We start from the raw sequence: 13010 nt of genomic DNA on the forward strand, positions 1-13010 counted from the left end.
TCTATTCTAAATATCACCATTACCCGAAATCATTAATGACGTGTTTCGCCTCGTACGCAGCCTCGCCTTCTGTGAGAAGTCGTGAGTCTCGAAATTGATGCTTGAGTAATGCCGGCTTACTGGAAACATACAAAACACGCTGCAATTATAAATTACCACGCCGAGCACCTGATGAAAACTAAATATAGCCTTGCCGAACCCGCTAGAAGGCATTGAAAACTCGCGTTCATACCGTTCATACATTGCGGACAAGTCACGAAAAGTAAACATCAGCCGTGCAGAGTACAGGCTACGGCAGTGATCGTTCATCAAATCTGGACAGGACTATAAAAACATCGTAGGAGAAATAGGCACTGATTAAGCCAAACTGCAGACCATAAAAATACTTTTAAGCACGTGCGGCGAAGCAATCTGATCACCCCTCTCGCGTCATTCATTCACCAGGCAATACGAGCAGTTCGCGCGGTGAGATCCTAAGTGAGCGACGCGTTTCCGTCGCTGTTACAAGGTGTTTGCTTGCACACACATGTCCCGTCACAAGTATTCCATAATAAATTTACAGCGTACTTTTCTCGGCATCAGTTGCATCGTCCTTGGCGTTAGCTGGCTGCGTATGTAAGAGCCGGGTCGCGATGGTAGCAACTACGTAAACGCGGCGGTGTCGCCGGGAACAAGCGAGTCGCTGGTTGCTTGCCCGAATTATTTGGCTTGCAGACAACCTTTTTGGTAATGTGCATCAAATTCACAAGGAGCGGGCGAGACGGTGGCCATAACAAAAAATAAGCTTCCGCATACGCACGGGACATGTGTTGAAGCAGACGACAACACGATTCGGCGTCCTACAAGTGACATCAGTCATAGGTGGCGCCACGGTATGTATATATACCTCTGGTAGTCCATAAACTTCAGTTACTACATGTCTTTCATTCGTTCTAAGTTGATTGGCTTTAGTCTTAATCTTTTGTAATTAACAAGCGCTCTCACTTTAAGGATCCAATACACCGTAGTGTCACGTGTCAGGGCCACCCCTGAGAGGGGATGCATCGAAACCCTCCCAAAAAAAGGGACAAAAAAGAACAAAGGAATGGAAATTTGAAGTGCGCGCCGGGAGAGCACCAATCAGCAAGCACCAGCGCCGACGCACCGAGGAATCATGGGTAAAGGTGGCATCGCGCTGGACGGCCAATCAGGGAAGGCCGGGCAAGAGACAAGTGGCGAGATGGCCATATAAGGAAAAGGAAGAAGCAAGAAGCCAATGGGAGTGCGCCACGGGAGAGCCCAGAGGGTGTAAAAGCGGGGCGCACAAAGCGAACGGGGGAGGCAGACAACCAGGAGGCGGCCGGAGCACGTGAGCTTCACGGAACGAGCCAAGGGGACGTGGCCAGGCCATCGACCACGCCATCCGAGCCTGGGTGGGAGTGGGCCGACTGCGCATCGGCACCGTCATCCTAGGTGCACCACGAACCTGTGTCTTCGTGGCCCCAGCGGCATCGGTCGGGTACCAGCGGCCAACGTCCACGCTCCGTCGACGTTCGTCTCGACGGCCCCGAAAGGCGACGTTCGTGCCGAGCCTACCTGGAACCTCCAGCGGCAGCGGCTACCAGGGGGTAGCCACCGAGGAAGCACGCCGCCGAAGGGATAACCGCGCTCGTCGAACGCCGGCATCAAGGACCTCCAGCGAGAGCAGCTACCAGGGGGTAGCCACAGAGGAAAGAAGTAAGGACGCGCGGAGCCCACGCCGTCCAAGGAGTGACCGCGCGCATCGAACGCCGGCACCGAAGAAGCGAGACGAAGAAGGCTACCACCGAGTCACGGCGACGCAAGGGTGCGACACGTCAGCGCCGATGACCGGGGTAGGCCAGTCCAATAGGGACGAAGTCTTAGGACACAACTTGGAGTTGTGGTTTAGTGAGATCACCTTCACGGTGATAGAATAAGTTGATTTGGACGAGTGGTGTAGAACGTTATATTGTAGAGACCTTTGGGTTATAGTTGAAATGTATGTTGGGATTGTTAGTTAGAGAGGTGAGTGTGTATCATTTGCGTGTAGTTTAATTATTGAGTGCTTTGCGTTAGCTGTTTTGAGTGTGCATTAAATGTATGTTGTTAAACACGTCAACGGCTTCCCTGTGTCCATTTCTCTGAGCTGGTAAAGACAACCTCACCATCGGTTCACGTGACACGTAGATCTGCCCCTTTTTCCGAGAAAATTGCAGAGGGACGAGCGTTCCAGCATCTCCGCTCGCAACTATCGCTTTTTCTCTCCCTCCCTCCTCACATACCCTTTCATTTCCTCTTGCAGCAGGCATGATGGAGTTTCGTACAATTCAGTTTTTTTTCCATTCACTCAGCAGGAAGATTGTAGGTAGTTTATGTGTTTTATTTCTTAGCTTTTGCGAGAACGCATGCAGTGCATGCATGCGTCAGGCCTACAGAATATAGGGTATTTTCCGGTTGAGGTACCTCACCAACCCCTATCGTATGTCAAAAGTTCCACCAAGGTGCAGTGTGAACTTGGCCCGACGGCGATGCCACTGAGTGCACAGCAAAAAAAATTATCCGAGCACCGCCAAAAGATGTGCAAGGTACAGAACGCGGCAGTTTGTAAATGAGATTCTGCAATTTTCTGTACTTGATAACTGCTGCAATTACTTATAATTGAGAACTGTGCTTGATAACTGCTGCAATTCTCTGTACGTGATAACTTCTTCAATTTACTGTACTTTATAACTACTGCAATTTTCAATACTTGATAACTGCTGCAATTTTCTGTACTTGATAACTTCTGCAATTTTCTGTTTTGGTAACTTCTGCGATTTTCTGCAAATGACAACTGCTGCAATTTTCTGTACATTATAATATCTGTAATACTCAGTACTTGATAACTTGTGCTATTTTCTGTACTGAATAACTTCTGCAATTTTCTGTACTTGACAAATTCTGCTATTTTCTGTGCTGAACTTCTGCAATTTTCTGTACTTAATAATTTCTGCAATTATCTGTACGTGATAACCTCAGCAATTTCTGTACTTGACAACTTCTGCAATTTTCTGTGCTTGATAACTTTCTGTACTTAATAACTTCTGCAATTTTCTGTACTTAATAACTTCTGCAATTATCTGTACGTGATAACTTCTGTAAGTTTCTGTAATTGACAACTTCTGCAATTACCTGCGCTTGACAACTTCTCCAATTTTCAATACATGATAACTTCTGCAATTTTCGGCAATTGATAACTTCTGAAATTTTCTGCACTTGACAACTTCGGCAATTTTCTGTACTTGATAACTTCGTCAATTTTCTGCAATTGATAACTTCTGCAATTGATAAATTCTGCAATTTTGCGCACTTGACAACTTCGGCAATTTTTTGTACTTGATAACTTCTGCAATTTTCTGTAATTGGTAACTTCTCAAATTTCCTGCACTTGACAACTGCTGCAATTTACTGTACTTTAGAATACCTGCAATTCTTTGTACTTGATAACTTGTGCAATTTTCTGTACCTAATACCTTCTGCAAATTTCTGTACTTCAAAACATCTGCAATTTTCTGTACCTGATAACTTCTGCAATTTTCTGTACTTGGTAACTTCGGCAAGTTCCTGTACCTTATAACTTCTGCAATTTTTTGTATTTAAAAACTGCAATTATCTGTATGTGATAACCTCTGCAAATTTCTGTACTTGATAACTTCTGCAATTTTCTGTACTTGACAAATTCAAGAATTTTCTGTATAAATAAATTTTGGAATTATTAAGAACATTTTTTCGCCCCTCCAACTACTCACACTTTTCAATTCTATTTTCGCAGCTCCCATAATAATGACTTCGAAGGCCTCTTCAATTCAAATCAAATATCTCGATTTCTGATTGTTAGCACGCTATCTCTCGGGAGATAGGTAGCGTTTTTATATCTTACACGCCTTCATAGGAGCATGAAATTGTGAGTAATAGCTGTCCATAAAACCCACTCGAATGAAGCCGTTAGAGGCTACGCAGGTTGTACAGTGTTCCAGGAACAGTCTAATGAAACACCAGTTCGGGGGTTTTCCATAACTACACCCCTCCGGTATGAGAGCATATACTGAGAGCGGACTAAAATTCCTCATTGTATACAACTCCACGGTGAACGAACTAATTATGACAAGTAACGAATAATTGCGTTATACTCATTGTTATATTGATCCTATCTGGCATCGCCACAGAGTACCACTAGCTGTATACCCGGGGAGCAGTTCTACATATACATCGATGCTTGTCTGTACGGGGATGCCAAAGGGCGTACCCGTATCGCCAGAACAGATGCGTATCAATGAGAGCGCGCACCGGGAGAGAAGAAGGGTTCTGGCTGGCGCCCGTCCTTTCGCCCCATGCATCCCGCACGGTCCGAGCGATAGCGGGAGCTTGCCATAGAATGGCAGCACCGCCGACGCGCGAATTCCAAGTATCGGGAGCGGGAAGCCCAAACCGAACGCCAAAGTTGCGTTGCACCGACAGACTTCGCGTAGGCCAAAGTGAGTCTTGATGCAAAGCCAAGTTTCTGGTAAATGAACGGCTGGTACATCTCACTTTCATGTAGGTAGGTATCTTGAAACAAAATCTGTAATTACAAGTTAGGACGACTATCACCACACCGGTTTTCTACTACGTGTTTGTATGTGGTGTTTGTCTATGCTGAGTTTAATTCGACATACGTCTTCAAGGAGTCAAAGGGAATTGCAGTTTTGAGTGAAGACATCTTTGAGTGAAGAGGTTCCCGTCCGGTCGTCGTAACTCATCCGCTGTCACGCTGTCTAGCCACCGCAGCAATCAGGTGGTGTAGCGATGTAAGAGACCCAGGCAGAGCCCCGCGGTGTAGGGGAGTAACGAACCCGTATAGAGGCTTCGAAAAAAAGCGGTTTAAGTAGTCCTAACCTTTTGAAACTGCTGAACCACTGGCGCTTGTCATCTACCTTATGTTGTTTAGCGCAAAGAAAACTTCAAGTACAGTAGAAGTAAAATCTGTTTGAATAACCGGCAGCCCCCACGCCTATTTAGTTAGGAGCGCCAGTTGGATTAGTTGGAGAGGATTGGATATTTACGATAGCAAAGGAAAAAAGTGGCCGCACAAAAACACGCGTTTCCAACTGTGCAGTAAGGCTCGCGACTCGTGCGAGATTAGCGCAACGCCTCATCCACATGAGCTGATGTTATCTTATTCAAAAGTCATGCACCCCTTAATATGCACCCCTTAGAGCTCAAGTGATTTAAAGTTCACGCACCTCCCCGTTAAACGACAACGATGGTTGAACGCGAAGCTTTGTCGTGACGCATTTCGGTGGTTATCGACTAAGTTTTTAAGGGCAGAGCACTTTATGGGCTCCCCTTTTCGTAGTAGCTCGCTAACGGTCGATGCGGCAGCCGGAATCAGGCGGCGCAGCAAGATTGCCGACCCAAGTCGAGCCTCCTGTACCGCCGTCCGGGAGTCACGCTGAGGCTTCGAAAACCACGCAGTTTGAATAGTCATAAACGTTCGAACCTCGTGAACCCTGGCTCTTGTCACACATCTCCCCGTGGTTTAGCACAAACAAAACTGCAGGCACATTTCAGGCAAAATCTGGGTATATCACCAGCAGCCCCCGCATTCATTTTGTTAGGATCCCTGGTTGGTTGGGTTTTTACAATACTAAGCGAAAAAAGCGTCCGCGCAAGAAAAAAATGGCGCGTTCAAAATGACTCAGAAAGGCTCCAGCTGCGCAACAAAGAGAAACATAATGCCGTTCCACTCAATGTCAAGGGTGTCGGAAGAGCAGAGCAGTGACTCGCCATAATGGGCTGGACCGCCGTTATCCGCTTACTGCTACCACACCATGCAATTGAAATTTCCCGCCTTCGCAGTGCTCACACGTGCCCTCCCTAAAACTTTGCCAGCGGGAGTTCTCTTCACTTTGTGCTTTTTTCCCCGCACGTGCCGGCATTTCACTGCCACATTTTGCGTTTACTATTGCAAAAACCAACCCAACGAGTGTCCTTAACTAAAGGAACGCAGGCGCTGGCGGATAATTACGTATATTGTTCCTCACATCTACATATAGTGTTCTTTGCGCTAAACGGGGAGGTGTATGAGAAGAGCCAGCGTTCCACGAGATTTGAACGTTTATTACTATACAAACCGCTTGGCTTTCGAAGCCTCTGTGGTACGCCGCGAACAACCGCGTTACCCCAGGACGCCTCCTTGGGGCTCTATATACTTGGGTCGAGCGAGCGAGCTAGGACGACAACGCTAGCGTCTAAACTGTTCTGCACCTAAAATGGCGCGTTCAAAATACTAGAGAAAGGCTCCAGCCGCGCAAGAAACAAATTACGCTTTCGAAATGACGCAAAACATCTTCAGCATACGATAATAAAGCAAGAACGAAAAGAATGGAACACCTGCTGGCGCAGTTTCAGCCACATAGCGTGCGACCACTGCGAAGGCGGGAAATTTGAAAATCATTGGGTGGCAGCAGCGAACGGATAGCGGAGCGGCCGCCGATTATGGCGAATCACTGCTCTGCACTTCCGACCAATTTTACATTGAGTGCAACTGCTTTAATTTTTAAAAACCGCTTCGATCGTATGCAAATGGAGCAATCGGATAGAAACCGGCTTCATCACGCGAAGCACCGTAATTTGAGTCCGGCCACCGAATGCGTTTGTCTTTCCCTTTGTCGTTTTCGCGTTACAGACCATCAATGACAACACTCAAGCTCCACTTCAGGAAGGCAGACTACATGTTTTATACCTTCAGAGGTAGGCTGATTAGCTTAGTATTGTGTAAGCCATCGTGCTTTCAGTTTTGTTTTGGAAAAGCATTCATTCGCAACGAGCGAAGCCAACAATTAACGACGGCGAACGCCCGAGATTGTGAAAGCACTATGCGGCTCGAGTATCGTAATCACTGCGCCGCCAGTCGCCGATTCTCCTCGGCATTTATGGGACAAGCGCTGCGTGGCTGATAGGGGCTCATGCAGTGTTTTTGTTCGCTTTCGCTTCTTTTTGACTTTTCCCGCGCTAAACAACTTGTTATGGTGATTTCTGGGAGCAAATAGTGCGTTTGGGGCACTTGAAAAAATGGCTGCGTCTCGGTAATGTGCTTGAACACCGCGAGCTATAAGGGGACTCGGTTCTGGGCGCTTCTCGGCTGCTCTTACGGACGTCGGTGACAGCAGCAGCATATTACCACTCCAACCTCAGAATACGCCAGGCACAAATGAATTCTATTGTCCCCTCGTTTAGACCTGATACTGGCACAGCGAGGGGTTGGTTTCGTTTTAGAGCGCGGGCAAGAAGTTCCGATTTGTTTCGAATACATGCACCGTAGAAAAATATTGTTTGGGGATGTGATTACGCAATGCCTTACAATAACGTGCGTTTTGTGGAATATAACACGCGCAAGAAGGCTAATTACATTCCAAGGCTGTGCGTTGCTACATGTGCCCACTCATGCCTTATAGCAGAACCAAAGGAAGTAAATAAAACTATACAAAAATAAATAGTTTGCTAGTCCTGAAGAACCGTAATAGCTCATACGAGACTCAGAAAACCCAATCCAGCTCGGGAAATACTAAAGGGTGTATAACTAAACCAGGTAGAACTCACCAGGCGAACGATATGCGAAATGCACTGCTGTTTCGCAAAAAATGGGAGGGGTGGGGGAGAGAAAGGTTGATGCTTAACTTTTTTATTTTTAAAGTTCCTTACAGCCCTCACAGGACATTGAGTAAGGGGGGTACATAACAAAAGAGCGAAATTAAGAAGATTTTCAAAAAGGCACTAGAAAGAACAACAGTCCAAGAAAATCTTAGGTAGCAAATTGGCCGTAAATTCATATCCATACAAACGCAAAGTACAAAGAAAGCAAAGTTTAGTTGTTCTATATCTTGCATGAACAAAGACTAACATACCGCACATTCAAGGTAAAAAGCATGCAAGAGTAAACTTACACTTGATATACAAAAATGCGAAAATACAGTGTTCACATAGAACCATGATCACAGAATGGTACTGCATTACAAAAACAAAAGTGAGCATAAAGAAGGTCACGGAATGCGTCATGCTTAGATTAAGCGGCAATGTTATCACGAAGACCGTTCGAAAGCCCGATGCTCAGGGGAAGTGCGGACAAGTTAAATGCATCCGTTTTACCGTACAGGCGGGGAAAGCTATGTTGATTATTTATTCTATGCAAAATATAAGTCGGAAATTTAAGATGTAGCATTCAGTGGGCTGAGCTGTCAAACTATTTGTGAAAAAGGCATAAAAGACAAAGCGGGTGCATTGAAAGATTTCGTTTAATCTTTGATTCACTTGAGAGGTACTTGTAGTTGCGTGAAATAAACATTGCTGCTCTATTCTGCATTTATTCAATCTTATTAATCAAATATTGATGGTATGGGTGCCAGATGGGTGACTCAAACTCGAGCTGGGATCGAACGTGTGTTGTGCAAGCAAGTTTGCGAATGTCAGATGGAGCATGACGAAAAGTTCGACGCAAGAAACCTAGTGACCTGAATGCCTTGGCGCAGATGATGTCGATATGGTTACTCTAGGAAAGGTCTTCCCTGAGCGTAACGCCTTGTATTTGCTGGATAGAAGGCGCTCTAGAAGGCTGCTATTAGTAATAGTAAAGTAGACAACATTGCATTTCCAGATGTTTAGTGATATTAACCATGTGTTACACCAATAAGAAATTCTGTTCAGGTCATGTTGAAGAGAGAGGTGATTATTAGTACTACAAATTGAATGGGTGATAATGCAGTCATCGCCGAAAATACGTATGCGAGATGATATTTTAACCGGCAAGTCATTTATGCATATTAGGAAAAGCAAGGGGCCAAGAAGGCTTCCCTGTGGTACACCGGAGGTAACGCAACATGTGGAAGAAATTAAAGTATTATGGCTGTAAACTGCTGCCTTAGTGAAAGAAAGTTGCCAATCCATGAAAGGGTTAGTGGGTCTCATTGAAGAGCAGACAGTTCAGAAATTAGGTGGCAGTCTGTTTAAATTTTTGAAGGTTGTGTACAAATCTGGAGCGAAATGAAGGAATGAACGTTTTAGTAATCACACACAGAGAATCTGTACGCTCACTTTCCCTTTGTTTACAACCAACAACTGATTATTCAGCGGACGCATATTTTTAGATATACAGGGGAGGCAGTTACCAAGCGAGAAAAGCTGTAGTTGGAAGAGCATGGTGTCTGATATGAGGCAGGCGTAACTGGCGTGCTGTCAGGCATGTGTGCTCTGATATATTGTGTAAGCACACAAAACCGATTTACATCCTTGCGTATAGCCGTAGCACGACCACCAGAGGAAACGCTGCTTACAAACACACTGCGAGTAAATTTCAGGAGAGTGGAATTGCAATCACCTATATTCATGTGCCGGTTTCACGAAGCCGGCCTGTGACACACATGGTGCTTGTAGAGACCGAATGTACTACACTAATACCGCCTCAGAGACGTTTGCACCCTCGTAAATACACCACATTTGCCAGCAGAGTGACCGCTCCATATAAATATGCATTTACAGCGCATAGAAGCGGTAAATCTCAGTCGTGAAGTTGCCGCTAAACCAGCGGCGAGAGTGGGGAGCGAGACGCAGACTCCCGCGGCTACTTTAGAAACGAGCCGCTAGGGAAATTTTAGTGGTGCCGCTACAGGCAGCGCTCTTGGCGTATACCCGGCCGTACACCGCATGGAAAGCCGGCTTGATGCCGTTTGCGAGGGTGGTGTAGGCGGGAAATCGGTCGCTCGAGCATTGAAAAGCGTTTCTCATCCCACCAGTTACAAATCATAAAAGTACAAAGCAGCCTCCTCGGTCAGATGTCATCATGGTTGCCCATGGTGGCGTAAAAGCTGCCGATACAAGCTAGTGAGCACCTAGCGATAAACCGTTTACGTTGTAGACCGCATCGGTGCCTTGCTTCTACTTAGTGGCGCGATGGGTACCTCAAAAAAGTGAAAGGGAGAAAAAAGAGAGAATCGCCTGCGCTATTTTTGTTATTTGTCAGCAAAGCACGCATCGTTGCTCATCGAAAAAAAGCCAAGAGAGCTACAAAACCTATGGTCTTTCGGCTAATACGAAATTTCAGTCTTTAGTGCTCCTTTCAGCAAAGATTATGATAAGTGCCTAACAATATTTGTCTTGTGCAGTAATATAGTAGACGTAAAATTATGCTTCACTGCCAAAGTGGGTACGTAAACACTGCCCGGTTATCGGCCGCAAAAAATTGCCTTCAGAACTACAAATGATAGTACCCGTGAAGCTGTAAATATTTATTACAAACACTTGTAATTAGTGGCGTTTTAAAACGAAATTACCATTCATAAGTCTTGCCTTTATGTAATATTTTAAAAAGAGATACTGTGTGTTTTTTAAAAGTTCCTTTTATTGGCCATCGTCGTCTTAAATCATTAAATACTGAAACTGCTCAATAAGGTAAATATTACCCTCTAATTATCCGAGCATCTCCGAGTGCATATATGTGCCCATATATATATATATATATATATATATATATATCAAGGTTGCAGTCGTCATTGCCAGTGCTACTCGGCTTTTTTCTAAAGTATTTAATAGGACCGAATGACGTGTGTTTGTCACGTTTTTTTTGATACATTGATAAATAAGCGAAAATATAAGTCGAGAAAAAATACGCCGTTTTTCTGGAAGCGGGAACCGCTCCCGGAAAAACGGCGGATTTTTTCTCGACCTATATTTTCGCTTATTTATCAATGTATCAAAGAAACGTGACAAACACACGTCATTTGGCCCTATTAAATATTTCAGAAAAAAGCCGAATAGCACTGGCAATGACGACTCCAACCTTGATATGTACCTTTACCGAGTCCCTCGTCCCGTATCTTTCTGTTCTGCTACATATATATATATATATATATATATATATATATATATATATGGGCTCAGTGAATTAAGACAGAATAAGGTTTAGCAGTCAAGAAAACCTAGGAAAGCAAAGGTGGGAATGCGTTAGGTCATAGGAAGCGATGACGAATGTTTTGAGTCAGAAAGAATGTGGTGAAAAAATGCCCGCCAGGTGGGATCCGAACCCGCGACCGCCAGAATGCCATCTGGTGCAATAACCACTCGACTACCGGCGGGGCTGCTTCCCCACCACATTTTCGGTATTTATGTTAAGGTATTTTTTGTTTGCTGTACTTAGGGGTGGCAGCCAGCGACACTGGGACTACCACCATGTTTTCACCACTTTCTGACTCAAAAAATTCGTCATCTCTACCTATGACCTAACGGGTTCCCCCCTTTGCTTTCCGAGGTTTTCTTAACTGCCAACCCTAATTCTGTCCTAATGCAGTGGGCCCCTCGTTTCGCATTTCTGATTCGCAAATAGTCATATATTCAAGAACGATATGGAAAGTGCAGGGTGACTACGAATACAGTCTGCTTCTTCATTTCTATTTACCCCGCACGCACACTGTCTATCTTGAAAAAGATCCTAGACATCAACTGTGCCATATATGCGCAGATATATATATATATATATATATTTATATATATATATATATATATATATATATATATATATATATATATATATATATATATATATATATATATATATATATATATATATCTGTGCATATATGGCACGGTTGATGCCTAGGTTCTTTTTCAAGATAGACAGTGTGGGTGCGGTAAATAGAAATGAAGCAGAGTGTGTAATTACTGAATCTCTTATATAGCTCGCTATAATCACTACTGAAAGAGCGACGCAATTGCATAAAATATCGTATCTTCTTTTAAATAGCTTTAAAGCAGAACGGAACAGGTTCTTGCCAAAAAACTTTACATTCAGGCGTCACCCGCCGTGGTGGCTCAGTGGCTAAGGCGTTGCGCTGCTGAGCACGAGGTCGCGGGGTCGATTCCCGGCAGCGGCGGCTGCTTTTCTGATAGCGGCGAAAAGCAAAAACGCCCGTGTGGACGAGAATTCGGCGCAGGTTAATGATCCCCAGGTGGTCTAATATAATTCGAAACCCTCTACTACGGCGCGCCTCATCACCTGCGTTGCGTTGGCGTGTTAAACCATATTATCAATCATTTATATTCAGTCGTCACTTGAACACTTGTTTTTTAATAAAGGACGTTTCTCATATGTATTTTTAAATTTCATACTTTCAGTAAGGTTGCTGATCTGCAAACGGGGGGAAGTTGCAACAGCAAGGAGTTAGACCTCGTTTGAGTGCGAAGGTTTAAAACATTGTCGAGGCTAGGTTATATACTTTTTACCAGATATAACTGCTTGTAGAAAGAACCACCTGCACGCCAACACAATGAAAATGGGCGCCGACGAAATCACCACCAAAGCCTTCGTAACGTCACGCGCTTCACGTCAAGCCCACCCGCTACGTCAGCGGGACGGCGGTACGTAGATTACAGCCACATAAAGTCCACCACGCCGGAACCCACGCTAAGCCTAGCGTTGCTAGTTCTAGCCAAACCAGCGCAGTCAGTGCTTCGGCCCGGCTCCAACTCCATCGCCATGGCATCGCCACCAGACCCCAGCGCTCCCATGGACTTTGATCCCAACGGCGGGAGAGCCGTACCAGCTCCCGGGCCATGGCAGCAAATACTACGAGACCGCCATGCCCGCAAGCAGCCGCCAACAACGCCGGCAGCGGCACGTCGGACACCACTGCGTAGCGTCCCACGACCACATCTCCCGGACTCCAACTACAAGATAACAAGACAAGATACCGCAAGCCGGGTTTCGAGTAGCTGCGTGGAGCGATCGCCAAGTTTCCCAGGCCACCCAGCAGGCAAGCAACATACCCGAACCTGCATTCTACGCTCGTGTCACTATCCAAACCCAAACTGCCCAAAACCTAATCATTGCGAGCACCCCCGACGAAGCCTCCGCCCTTGCACTGAACGAGATTACCTCTATACAACTTGGGGCAACAACACAAGAAGTACTGCCGTAACTGAAACCACTACCCGGCACGTCTCGA

Source organism: Haemaphysalis longicornis, unplaced genomic scaffold (assembly GCF_048455015.1).
Source record: "Haemaphysalis longicornis isolate Haplotype H1 unplaced genomic scaffold, Haemaphysalis longicornis Haplotype H1 scaffold_5, whole genome shotgun sequence".
NCBI classification, from domain to species: domain Eukaryota; kingdom Metazoa; phylum Arthropoda; class Arachnida; order Ixodida; family Ixodidae; genus Haemaphysalis; species Haemaphysalis longicornis.